Below are 13,750 nucleotides of genomic sequence, written 5' to 3' on the forward strand. Positions count from 1 at the left end.
CACCAGGCACGTTCATCGCACAGTGATGGAGGGCAGGGAGGGGCAGCCAGGCTGCCCTGCACCGTCCCCTCTGGCTGCTGCATCAGCCTGAGCCTGCTGCTTCACGTCCTTGTGTCTTGCTTCTCTCTTCGTCGACTGGGAGTAACGAGAGCGCCAACCTTTGCTCAGCACTTCCGACAACGCTGGGCACCCCGCAGGGGATGCCCGAGTGTCGGCCGCTGTTGTGATCCCGTTCTCTGAGCCTCTGATTCTCTGAGGGAGCTGGACTAGCGTCCTCATTTTGCAGATGGAGAAACTGAGGCTCAGAAAGGTCCACTAACTTGCCTAATCAGGACATTTGTCTGTGTGACCCGGTGTTCAGAGGAAGAAGGTAGCTTCCAGGAGGGGTTGGCGGGTGAGGCTTGACGGACGAGACCCTGGGCTGGGGTACGCGGGATGGGGAGGGTTTGGTCATGGAGAGAAAGGATGAGGGCAGGGGGCTGGGGGGGAATGGGCCACAGGTCGTGGTGGAGGGAACAGAGGGGCAACCTCGGAGGGAGCGAGTTTCGGAAGCAAACGGAGAACGGGGAGTGGCACCATCTGTGGAGACAGCTCAGGGCAGGCTGGGCTGGGCCAGACGGAAGAGGCCTGCAGAGTGGGGCTTTAAGATTGCTTTCTAGGTGGAGCCACAGAAGGCTCTGATCCCAGGCGCCATCGTCCGAGCCACCGTGGAGTCACCGGGCATCTGCAGCCAACATGGCCTCGTTTCCAATGGCCGTGCTTGCTTCCGCTTTAGAAGGCCTGGCGTTGGCCTCGGTTCTCAGCTGGGCCTGAAGCCACATGTCCCAGGACCAAGTCACATCCCGCAGCCAGACCTCATTCTCCAGGGCACAGCCTGCGAGGACGGAAGGCAGGAATCAGCAGCCGGGTGAAACCTGCAGGTGGGCAGTGCCTGCCGGATGGCAACCGTTCTGGGTTCAAGGTCTGCAGCCTGGCGGCCGGGGTCCCTGGAAGCCCTGCCGACGGCCACGCTCGTCACCCCGGCCACCTGTCGAGGAAGGTCAGAGGGCTCTGTCCTCGGCCCTCGGCCAGCTGGGCCCGTGCTGCCTGGAGGACAGCGGGCCCTCTGTGCCCAGGGAGGGCCACATTCACAGGGTACAGAAAGCTGCAGAGTTGCCCCAGCCTCGCGACACCAAAAAGGGTCTCCACCTCAGCCTGGCCACCTATCTGCTGTGTGACCTTGTTCCAATCCCTTCCCCATCCTGGGTCTTGATTCCTCATCTGTAAAGTGGAGGTGATGGTTCCTTATACTTTTCCTGGTCTATGTTTTGTTTACTTGTCAGTGTTTAATTAATTAGTGTACTTGTTTACTTCCTGAGTTCACTCTGGACTGTGCACCACGTGGAGACAGAAACATAGGTCTCGTGTGACCTGGCACCTAAGAGGTGTGGGCACATGGTTATTGATTGACCATGTGGCTACTGTGAAGGTCAAATGATGCAAGATATGAAATGCAAGTGATATGTACAATGGTGTGGGGCTCCTGCCTCGCCGTGACATGGCCCCAGTCTCAGTACAGGAGAGAATCGCGCCAGGGGCCACAAGGACAAGAAAACACAGATGATAACCATTGAAAAGGAAGGCAAAAACGATAATTTGCCGACGATATGATTTTCTACCCTGAAAAATCCGAACAGCTCTGCTAGGGTGGCGATGAAGAGCCCAGATCCAACAGTTTGGTAAAAGAACTAGATACAAGAATTAGGCAAAAATGACTTGTTTTCCCATCTGGTCAAGCTACTTAATTTCGAAGTGTTATTCGAAAAAGAATCTACTCATAATAGCAACGAAAAGCTGAAAAACAGCTTAGGAATTTGCTTACAAGGAGCAGCGCAGGGCTGGTGAGAGAACTCTATTGACACCTTATGCAGGAAAATAAGAATGTCTGCATAAATAGAGTCACACGTTCTAGAAAGGAAGCCTCAGATGGAAAGATGTCAATTCTCCCTCATGTAACTAATAAACATAACGGGGTTCCAGGGGACGCAGCCGAGGGGACGTCAAGCTCATTTGGAAAAGCAATTGCTAGCAGGGAGCCAGGAAAATTTTGGACATAAATGATAATGAAGCGATGACAAGGTGACCTTACCTTACCTGAGACCAAAACACGCCAGGAAGTGACAGGATTAAGACGGCGTGGGTTTTGCGTGGGGAGCCTTGCTCAGGGCTCGGCCTCCCTTCCGGGCTGGGGACCTCGGGTTATCTGCCGAGCTTCTCTAAGTTCATTTCAGTAACAGGGGGATCAGAAAGGCCTCAGGGTCGAGAGGGAAGCAGTGAGCTGAAGCGTAAGTGGCACTTAGCACGGTGCCCGGAGCAGACGCTCAGTAGATGGCATTATTTTATTCACGGTGGACAGGCGTAAATAAGTGAATCGTTAATTGGCTTACGGGCCAAGGAAAAGCCAGTTGCGCTGGCGGTTACCGGTTGCTGGCCCCTTGGTGCGATTTCCCCGTCGGAGCCCGGGCTGGACGCGCTCCCAGCACACAGGAGGCAGAACGAGGTGCGTGTTGAACTTGGATCCGTTTCCTCTGCCCTCAGCGCTCCTCCAGGTGGTTCTCTGGTTTCGCGTGGTTGTCCTTCCGACTGTGAGTCACAAGGCCACCCCCCGCCACTGTTTCGTGTGGGACTTGTTGAAGGCGGGGTGAGCCGGATCCTCCTGTGGGGACAGGGCCTCTGCCCCTGGCTGTTCGTGTCCAGGATGCACCCCCCGCCCCAGGGTGCTGAGTTCAGTACAGTGTGGGGAGCCCCCTTCCAGGCCGGCCCCACCCACCCCAGCCTCCAGCACTCCCTGGGCTGCCGGCAGGGAGAGAACAATATTTTCCCAAACGCGGTCTGTGTGTGACCTGGCGTGAAGCTCCAGGGTGACCTTGGGACAGTTTGCAAGGAATGAAGCAGAGAGCAGGGCGACATCTCATATCCTAAGAGCACAGTCAGCATCACAAGGGCCCTGGGGGCTGTCATCACAATGGTCCCCTCTGATGTGGGAGGGGACAGCACCTGGAGAGTGGCCTGTCCTGGGCGGAAAGGGGATTGTTCCAAATGGGAGGAGGATGGAGTGGGAAGAGCATTGGATGGCGAGTCGTGAGGCCTGTGTCTGAGCCACTGGGCCTCTCAGAAGACGAGATACCTGCAGCCTCTCCCACTAGGCTGTCCCCTCCCAGAGGGCAAGACCAGTGTCCAGTTTGTGGTCCCAGGGCCCGCCAGGGGTCCTGGTAGACTGCGAGTCCTGGAGGTGCCCTCTGCATTGAGAATGTGGGGGCCACGCAGGCCTGGGCAGAGTGAAGCCCACGTTATGGCTGACCTTCCAGAAGCGCTCATTGAATGGTGCTCCCAGGATCCCATCCCGTCTAGCTGACACTCATCTGTGGACCTTGTTCATCAAAGGCACAAGTTCATGGATACCAACAGGGACAGGACTTGGGGTCCAGGGTTAGAGGTCAACCTAATCGGGGTCAGTGCCCATCTGTGGCCCATCATTCGGTTTGTGGCTGAATTGGTTTCCTCCCTTCCTGCTCCAGCCCCCACTTTTCCCATCGCTGTAAATGGTACCACATCCCCCCAACCCCCCAGGCCATAGACGTAGGAGCCATCCTGGTTTCTCTCCTGTCTCTCGCCATCCAACCCAATCCATCAGCAACCCTCGTCAGCTCCACCACCCCTTAAGACCGCAGAGCCACCCACCTGCCCCCATCTCAGCGCTGAGCCCATGGCCCAGGCCGTGCCAGGTGGGATGGAGCTCAGAGCGCCTGCGAGCGGCTGGTGCTGCCCGAGTCCGGGCTTCAGCGCTAAGGAGCTCATTTCCCCAGGGAGACAAGCACCATCTTCCAGCATCAGCTTTACCAGTAAGAGCGGTAACATTTCTGTCTTGTTTCTCGGTTGTTCGGAACTCGATGAGGATGGGACATTTCTCAGACCCCCTCAAAACCTCAACGCGAACACCGCCATCACACTCCAGAGGCCCGAGAACGTGCTGTTTATAACTTCCTGGAGCCCTCGTTTCAGCTAGTCAACATAACGCTTACTATTACGGTCGCCACTCTACGAATTAAAAAGTAAGACCGAGCTGGGCAGCGACTTGACCGAGGTCACCCAAAGTCGAGCCTCAAGTCCAGGTTTCACCAAATTTCGCTGTCACAACTTCCTCCTTTTGGCTCAAGGTTTGAATCCCTGTTCCAATGGGGTTCTTTTACTCTATAGCTACAGTCATAGAGACAGTGAGGAACTGGCAGACGAGACTCAGAGGAATGGGGCATCTTCTGGACGGGGGGGTGACCATCACAGTGGAGCATAAGGGGTCCCTTTGTCTACATGTGCGATAACATCTCACAGAACTCCAGCTTCCTCTCCAGATGGCGTGTTAACACCGGTCAAATCGGAACAAGATCTGTAGTTTGGGTAACAGATTCGTATCGATGTCCGTTTCCTGATTTTGATCATCTACGGTGACCGTGTGAGATGCTATCATTGGGGAAGGTGGACGAAGGGCGGGAACTCTATTAATCTTGCAACTTCCTGCAAGTCTTACTTTACTTCAAAATAAGAAGTTTCAAGAAAGTGCAGCTTCCCCTGAAAGATGAAGATCGGCTTTAATCTTGGGCTGGCAAGTGAATTTCAACTCCCACGCCGGCTGCAATCGGTTGATAGGGGTTCTCTGCATCACAGTCCTCGATATGAGGCCCACCGGGGCTGCACCCGGGCTCAGCGGGAGCCCGTGTGGTAATGGATGAGTGATGTCTGCTGTGACCGCTGGCAATGGCAGGGGGGCAGGGATCAGGGGCACACCGAGTGTGTGCTCACTTCCTGACAGCTCAGTGTGAGCCACACTCTAAGAATGGCCGGGGTAGGGGGCTGCGCAGACAGGTGGACAGTATAATTCCATTTACATCCAGTTTCAGAACAGGCCACATGAACAGCATCAGCTCCTGGGGCTGGGGTATTGATTGGCAGCACAGGGGAGATGAAAAATGTTCTGGATCTTGATTTCAGTGTGGATGACTCCAGTGTGTGCATTTGTTAAAAGTTATCGACCGGTACTTTAAGATCTGTGCATTTTATTATATATAAATTATACCTCAATAATAAAAAAAAAAGGATGTCACAAAGCTCTGAAAGAAAAACCGTTTCCATTAATAAAACATAACCAAAGCTTCCAACGCTGTTATTGGAAGGAAGTCCTGGTGGGGGAGGGGCAACTGGGCCAAATGCTGGACGGGGCTGAGCCTCACCTGCCCCCTGGGGATGGGACCATGTGGGACAAAGTCCTAGCCGCGCCACTTACTAGCTTGGATGAGTTGTTAAACCTCCCTGCCTCAGTTTCCTCAGCTGTACGATGGGGACAGCGCTGGCGCCTGCCTCACAGGGCACTTGTGAGCATTAAGGCGGCTAGTCCAGTGAAGAGCTCGGACCGGACGCGCTCTATAAAACCTTAGCTGCCGTGATGGCTGTGGCGCTCCTCCTCTCTTTGACTCCCGTGGCTGACAGCTGCTGTTCGTCCCTCTTTAGCAGCAGGGTGACCCTCAGACTCTTCCTCCAGCGTCCCCGAGACTCGCTGGATTTTCAAAAACACCCAAGTCTCCAGGAAGAGGATAGGGAAATAACCACTATGTGGCTCCCCCAGGGTCGTCTGAGCCTCACAGAGCAAGCTTGCCCCAGGCTCTGTCCTCTCCCATGGGTCCTTGGGACCCCGGCACGCCCATTCCCAGACCCTCTGAGTCCTAGCTCTGGATGGGCTCTGGATGAACGATGCTCTCTCAACACGCGCCGTCCTAGGTGTTTCACGGACTTGGAAAGACAAGAGAGCTCCCGAGACTCTGCCGTCCGTCGACGTCCGTTCTTCCCAGCTCCTGGTCTGAGAGCCATGTGTCTGCACTGGCCACTGCCCCCAGGACCATCTCACCCTCCAGTACAGTCCTGCCCTCTCCCCTCCTCGGGGTGTTTAGTCCCCTACACAGGGCTTGCAAAGGAAAAGAGGTGCTGTTTCTTCCCAAGAATGAGTCTGTGACAGCACTGGGGACATCTGGCTGAGCCAGGAGGGAAAACAAGTTTCCTTGGGGATAACGGAAGAAGGGGTGACATGGTGGGGTTCATGGAGCTCCCCCAGAGAAAGAGCAGGGAGAGCAGGTGCTCCCGGGCTGGTCTCGCTGGAGCCAGCCTGTGCGGTGTAGCGGGTTCCAGGCTGAGACCCAGGGGTGGCTGCCCCACGTGGGGTTGTCAGGGCCAACGGGGCAGAAAGAAAATGGCCTTCTGCCTGGGCAGGGGGCTCCTCAGCAGCAGAGTTTGCACAGCACTGTCGTAATAACATACAGCCAGGAATGCTCCAGTCCACTGCCAGCTTTCAGAGAACCCAGAAGCAGCTGAGGCATGGGGAAGCTTGAAGGCTTGTGTGGGGAAGATTTGTCTGTCCTTCCTTCTATACGGCTGTCTATCCATCCATCCATCTGCCCATCCATCCATCCATCCATCCATCCATCCGTCCATCCGTCCATCCTTCCCTCTGTCCATGCATCCATTTATCCATCCATGCATTTGCCCATCTATCTATGCAGCTATCTATCTGACTATCCATCCATCCATCCATCTGTCCACACATTTGTCCATCCATCTATTTGTCCACCCATCCATCCATCCGTCTATCCATCCATGCATTTGTCCATCCATCTGACGATTCATCCAACCTTCCATCCACCCAATAATTTATTGTGCCCATTATGTGCCAGGCACCAGGCTGGCCCCTGGAGGTGCACAGGTAAACATGTCATTTGACCTCAAGGTGCTTATGGCCCATTTCCAGAGACGAACAAGCAGGCAGTGCAATGTGGTACAGGGAAGGCAGGGGTGCTGGAAGCGCATAGGAGGGACACCGAATCCCGGACCTGGAGATGCAGGGTAGGATTCCTGAGGAAGCCACATCGAACTTGACACCTGAAGGATGAGGTGACGCTAGCTGGGTGTGGTGGAGATGGCTGGTTGTCTCTAGAACTCACGCTCCCCTTCCGTGGTGTAGACTTGTCATTGGAAAGACACCATGTCTTCCAGCCCACCGCCTCCTTGCCGGTGTGGGTGGGCCATGAGATCCGCCTGGTGGAACGTGAGTGGAAGTTGGATGTGCCATTGCTGGGCCACGGCTGTTAAGACGCAGATGCGTCTTCTCCAGTCTCTCCTCCTCGATCAGGATGCAGATGCTGACGGGATGGATGGCAGAGCCACGGGCGGAAGGAGGCTGGATCCTCGAGTCTGGATGGAAGAGAGCCACCCGCAGGGCAGGAACGCCCACTTTGTCCTGCTGTGAGAACAGTAAACAAGCTGCTGTTACCTTAAGCCCTGGATGGTTGCAGTCCATCTGTTACAGCCGCCGGGGGTCCCTGCAGGGAAATGAAGACACACCCCGCGAAGACAGACAGAGGAAAGGGACAAGAGAGCTCAGAGGAAAGCCCAAGTGTGAAAGTCTTTGGAAGAGGGAAGAGCGAGATGTCAGGTGAGGCTGGGAGGTAGACAGGCCTGTGCCGGTTACTACTCCGTCCTGAGTCAATAGGGCAGAACCAGGCTAGACAGCCCCAGGCATTCCCCGCTCTGCCCTCAGGAGCAGAGAAGACAGATCCCTTGCTGACGGTCATCTGGGCAGTGAAGGCAGAGTTGGACCCCAGCCCGGGTGTCGCTGACTCCACACATCTGAGCACGCAGCCCGGGGCCCCCAACAGAATGTTTACAGCAGAGAAACTCCAACATTCATCTCCCAAGAACTCGATGGGAGTCCTGCCTGTGTGGACTCCTCCAGTTTTCTGGAACTGGAACCCAACCAAGAGTGTGGTCCCCTGGTGCCAGGTCCAAGCCAGCACACAGAGTGGCCACCCCCACCCAGCTACGGTGCTCCAGCAGCTCCCGCCCTGCCTGGGGCTCTGCATCCCCAGACAAACCAAATGGGTGTTCTGCCCGGTCTGGCAGGACTCACCTTCTGGGGGAGCCCAAAGAAACCCATCGCCCAGGGAGTGAGCTCGGCCACATGAGCCAGCCCCCACCCCGTGGTCTGATCCACAAACGGGACACGGTAGGTGGCAGAGGTCGCCCAGAGTTCCTCGCTCCTCTTGTGGCTCCTGGGTTGAGGGGGCAACGCGCCAAGACTGAAGAGAGTGCTCAACTCCTCCGCCCACACACCCGCGGGAGAGCTGGCAGCAGACATTACTGGGCTCCCCGGGCCTGCTTTTTGTAGGCGGGCTCTTGCCGACCCACTGGGCAGTGACATTTGTTGTAGGCAGGAAAGGCTAGGGATCTGCCACCTCTCCCCAGTATGTCTGTCCTTGATTCCTGAAACAGAATGTTCTGGATCGCCTTAGTCCAAGGCCTTCCTTGGTTTTGCAAAGGTGTCTCTGGTGTTCCCACAGACAATGAAGGTGAGGTCCCGGGCAGAGCTTCTGGTACTCTGCCCCTCTTTCCCCTATCTCATCCCAAACAATTCCTCTTTTTTTTTTTTAAGAAGTTCTTTTTTTGGTGAGGAAGATTGGCCCTGAGCTAACATCTGTTGCCAATCTCCCTCTCTTTTTTTTTCTCCCTAAAGCCCCAGTACGTAGTTGTATATCCTAGTTGTAAGTCATTCTAGTTCTACGATAGGGGACGCCGCCACAGCATGGCTTGGTGAGTGATGCGTAGGTCTGTGCTCAGGATCCAAACCAGCAAATCATGGGACACCAAAGAGGAGTGCGTGAACTTAACCACTCAGCTACAGGGCTGGCCCCCAGCAATTCCTGTTTTATCATGCCAAACTTTCCCCATCAGGTAGCATTTGAAGACAGAATTTCATTACCAAATCAAATGTTTGAAAACAACCGAGCAAGGCCAGCCCTCTGATTTTCTGGATGGAGACTCTGAAGCTCAGAAAGGGAAATACTTTTTTTTTTTTTTCGCTGAGGGAGATTGGCCCTCAGTTAACATCTGTTGCCAATCTCCCTCTTCTTGCTAGAGGAAGATTATCCCTGAGCTAACATCTGTGCCAGTCTTCCTCTATTGTGTATGTGGGAGGCCACCACAGCATGGCTTGATGAGTCATATGTAGGTGCGTGCCCAGGGTTCCAAACCAGCTAATCCTGGGCCACCAAAGCAGAGCACATGAACTTAACCACTACCCCATCAAGCCAGCCCAGAAATAGATTTTTTGAAAAACATATGCACGTAAGATATAGAAAAGGGTCTGCTTGCCTTTTTGTTTCTGTCATCATTCATCCATCTGTCCATTCATCTATCTCTACCTTCCTCCATCCATCCATCCATTCTCCGGTCTATCCATCCATCCATCCACCCATCCATCCAGTCAACATGTGCTGAAGGCTCAGGATGTCCTGGCCTTTTCACCCTGCAGCCTGAGTAATTGCTTCTAAAGCTCTTGGCCTTCTCAGCCCCACGGAATAGAAGGAACCTGGATTCTCATAGATCTGGGCTCAAGCTCCTTTTCTGCCACCTTCCCGCTGTGAGCTTGATTTCGGTTTCCTTAATCATAAAATGCAACCCCTGCCTCCAAGTTACGGTGGGGATTTAGCGAGGTGTGTGTCCAAGAACATCGTGAGGTCGCAATGCCTGCTCGGCGTCTGAAGGTTCTCCAGCACTCTGTGCCTGCAGGTGGGTGGGGAGGTGAGCGAGGAAGCCTGGGCTTGCTCTTGTCCAGAAGTGCTCAGGGCCCCGAGGGAGGGAAGCCTCTGCGCTCCCCTTGCAGAAAGCCTGGCCTGGTTCTTCCTCAGCTGGGACCTAATTTTGGTCTGGCTGGAGGTGGTGTCTTCCTTTTCCCCTCATTGTCTTGGAGACCTCCAGCGAACTTGGCTGGGACCTTTTCCGCAGGAATGGCACCCCCCACACCCCCACCCCCTCTCACCGGCTTCAGCTTCTGAGGTCCCTCCCCCCGGATACCCCCACAGCTCGCTCCCTGGCTTCCTGCGCGTCACGCCACCAATTGTCACCTCCTAAGAGAGGCCGGCCCTGACCGCCGGTCTGCCACTCTCTCTCCTTCCTCTGCTTTATTTTCATCACGGCATCAGAAATGATATCTATTTACCTGTTATAGTCCGTCTCATCCTGGCAGGAAGCAAGCTCCGTGATTCTGTTCATTGCTGCATCCCGGCTCCAGCACACGGTTGGCGCTTACAAAGATTTGTAGAAGGAGTGAATTGGTGAGAAATCAGGAAATCCCAAACTCATCTGCCCTAAAATTCACCATAGTCACTGAAATCACCCACCCAAACGCCAAAGAGCGTGTATGGCCGTCTGGGTGGAGGTGGAGGTGGTACGGGGTGAAGTCCTGGCCAGACATTGGCACGTCCCCCAAAGAAACAGCTGTCGATGTCTAGCTCACCTGGCTGTGTGTGGGAGGCGGCCTGTGGGTCACACTGCGCCCCCAGGACCGGGCAGGGGAGTGACTGAACACAGGACTCTCGAGACGTTGGGCTTGGAAGTCACAGAGACCTGGGTTCAAAGCCTGAGTCTGCCACTTCCTAGGAGAAGTCGCCCAGCCTCTCTGAGCCTCAGTCTCTTTTGCGCGATGGGGCTAATGATTCCTGCCTCGTAGATTGTTAATAACCAAGGCGACCCCATAAGGGTATTCGAGCACTGGGTTACAAGGACGGCCTTTGTCACTGGGTGCCGTGAGCGAGTTGTGTGACCTGGGGCAATTTACACAACTTCTTGGTGTCTCACTTTCCCCTTTTGTAGGATGTGTGAAACTTTCATGACTTAATGCACGCAAACCAGTTGGATGTGTGCCTGGTCCTAATGATGCTCAATGGTTTTATTTTTATACTTATTTTGTAAAAATCAAGGTATATTTTAGCTACAGTGAAATGCACCAACTATTTTAATGTATGACGAAAAGGGTTTTGACAAATAATATACACAACCTTCCTCCACGTAACCCGCACCCCAATTAAGATATAGAACATTCTCGTCACTCCAGACAGATCCCGTGCCCCGTCCCAGTCAATTCCTGCCACCGCCCCTCCCCAGGAGGCCACCACTTCTGTAATATCTATCGCTACAAAGTGGCCGTGAAACTCACATGAAGGGACTCGGGCTGTGTGTCGCCTTCCGTGTCTCTAACGTTTCCGGGTTTATCTGTGCTGTCGCGTGTGTCTTAGTCTGTCTCTCGTTGCTGTTGAGCAGCGTCCGTTATATAAATACACTCCCGTTGGTTTATCCGTTCTTCTGTGGATGGTGGGTTGTTTACGCTGGAGGATAACTGGGGATGAAGATGCTATGAACGTCCTTATATCCGACTCTGTGGATGTGTTTTCGTTTCTCTCGGGCGCCTCGAAGAACAGCTGCCGGGTCATAAAGCAAGTGTATGTTTCACTCGATGAGAAGTCATTACAACCCTTTGATGCTTCTTGAGACTTCTTTTTTGGCCCAGCACACGGTCTATGGTTGGTGAATTTCCACATGCGCTCGAAAAAAATGTGTATTCTGCAGGTTTTGCGTGTAATGATCTACGAATATCGATTAGCTTACCTCTTCTGTAATCTTACTGATTTTTTGTCTCAGTTCCTGACAGAGAAGGGCTAAATTCCCGACAACCATGTGGGTTTTTTTCTGTTTCTTCCTCTAGTTCTGTCCATTTCTGCTTCACGCATCTGGAAGCTCGGTTACTAGGTTCATCCATATCTAGGGTTATGATGTTTGATACTGGCCTTTTTGTCATTAAGAAATGCCCTGCTAATATTTCTCTACTTATATTCTATTTTGTCAGGTCTTAATACGGACACATCAGCTTTCTTATGCTTGTGTTTGCATAGCGGATCATTTCCCAGTCTTTTACGGGGAAAATTGCATTTGGATTTCTTCCACTTTTTGGACATTATGAATAATGTGCTGTGAACATTCCTGTAAAAATCTTTATCGCTTTTTTTATACGTCCTGAAAATGTCTGCTTTTAATTGGAGTGTTAAGCCCATTTATTTAATGTAATTGCAATTTTTTTTTTGAGGAAGATTAGCCCTGAGCTAACTGCTGCCAATCCTCCTCTTTTTGCTGAGGAAGACTGGCCCTGAGCTCACATCCGTGCCCATCTTCCTCTACTTTATATGTGGGACGCCTACCACAGCATGGCATGCCAAGCGGTGCCATGTCCACACCCGGGATCCAAACCAGTGAACCCCAGGCCACTGAAGCAGAGTGTGCGAACTTAATCGCTACGCCACTGGGTCAGCCCCATAATTGTTAATTTTTAACAGCTTTATTGAGGTTTGCTTTACATAGCATAAAACCCAGGCATTCAAAGCGTACAATTCAATGATTTTTAGTAAATCTACAGAGTGGTGCGACCATTGCCACAATACAATTTTACAAAATTTCCGTCACCCCCAAAAGATCGCTTGTACCCATTTCAGCCACTCCCCATTGCCCTCCCTGCCAGCCTTAGGCAACCACTAATCCACTTTACCTGTCTCTAGCTCTTCTTTTTCTGGAAATTTCACATAAATGGACTCATACAACATGTAGTCTTTTGCATCCACCTTCGTTCAGATAGCATAATGGTTTTGAGGTTCATCCACGTTGGAGCTTGTATTGTTAGCTTTTCCTCTTTATTGCTGAATAATATTTCACCACATGAATAGAGCACACTTTCTGTTTCTCTGATCACCACTTGATGGGCATTTGGCTCGTTTCCACTTTTTGGACATTATGAATAATGCTCTATGAACGTTCCTGTAAAAATCTTCGTGTGGATATGTTTTCATCTCTCTTGGGTAATACCTAGGAGTAGAATTGCTCTGCTGCATAATAAAGTTATGTTTAACTTTTTGCATTCTCACCTGCAATGTATGATCAATTGCTTTTTTTTTTAAAGATTTTATGTTTTTCCTTTTTCTCCCCAAAGCCCCCCAGTACATAGTTATATGTTCTTAGTTGTGGGTCCTTCTAGCTGTGGCATGTGGGATGCTGCCTCAGCATGGCTTGATGAGCAGTGCCATGTCCGTGCCCAGGACTTGAACCAATGAAACACTGGGCCGCCTGCAGCAGAGCGCGTGAACTTAACCACTCGGCCATGGGGCCGGCCCCCTGATAAACTGTTTTTTAAAGAAGAAAAGAGAAAAGAATTGTCTTTTATATTGACCTCACATATTCCACTTTCGCAGTGCTCTCTCTTCATTCCTGTATATCTGGATTTCTATCTGGTATCTTTTCTGGTTCAGCCTGAACATCTTTTAGCATTTCTTATGGTGTGAATTGGATGGTGATGAATTCTCTGTTTTTGTTTATTTGAAAAAGACTTTTATCTTACTTTTATTTTTGAAAGATTATTTCATTGGACACAGAATTCTAAGCTGATAATTCTGCTTTCTTTCAACAGTTTAAAGACGTGTTCCATTGTTCAGTAACCTGCACTGTTTCCAGTAGAGAGTCAGCCGTCATTCTTATTATCGTGCGTCTGCACATAATGCACGTTTTCTCTTTTTTTGGATGCTTTAAGATACTTTTCTTTATCATTGGTTTTCTCAGTGTTACTCTCATACACCTAGTTGTGGTTTTCTTTGTGTTTTTACTGCGTTCTCTTTTCCTTCTCAGATTCCACTTTTATGTCTGCAAACGGCCTGACAGACCACACATCACTGAGGCCCCATCTCTTCATCTTGTTCAGTCTTTTTTTCCCTCCGTGCTTCAGTCTGAATTTATTTTGACCTGTCTTCATGTTTACCGATCTTTTCTTCTGCTGGGTCAAATCTACCGCTTACTCCAT

The sequence above is a fragment of the Equus przewalskii genome, chromosome 11 (genome assembly GCF_037783145.1).
Source record: "Equus przewalskii isolate Varuska chromosome 11, EquPr2, whole genome shotgun sequence".
In the NCBI taxonomy this organism is placed as follows: Eukaryota; Metazoa; Chordata; class Mammalia; order Perissodactyla; family Equidae; genus Equus; species Equus przewalskii.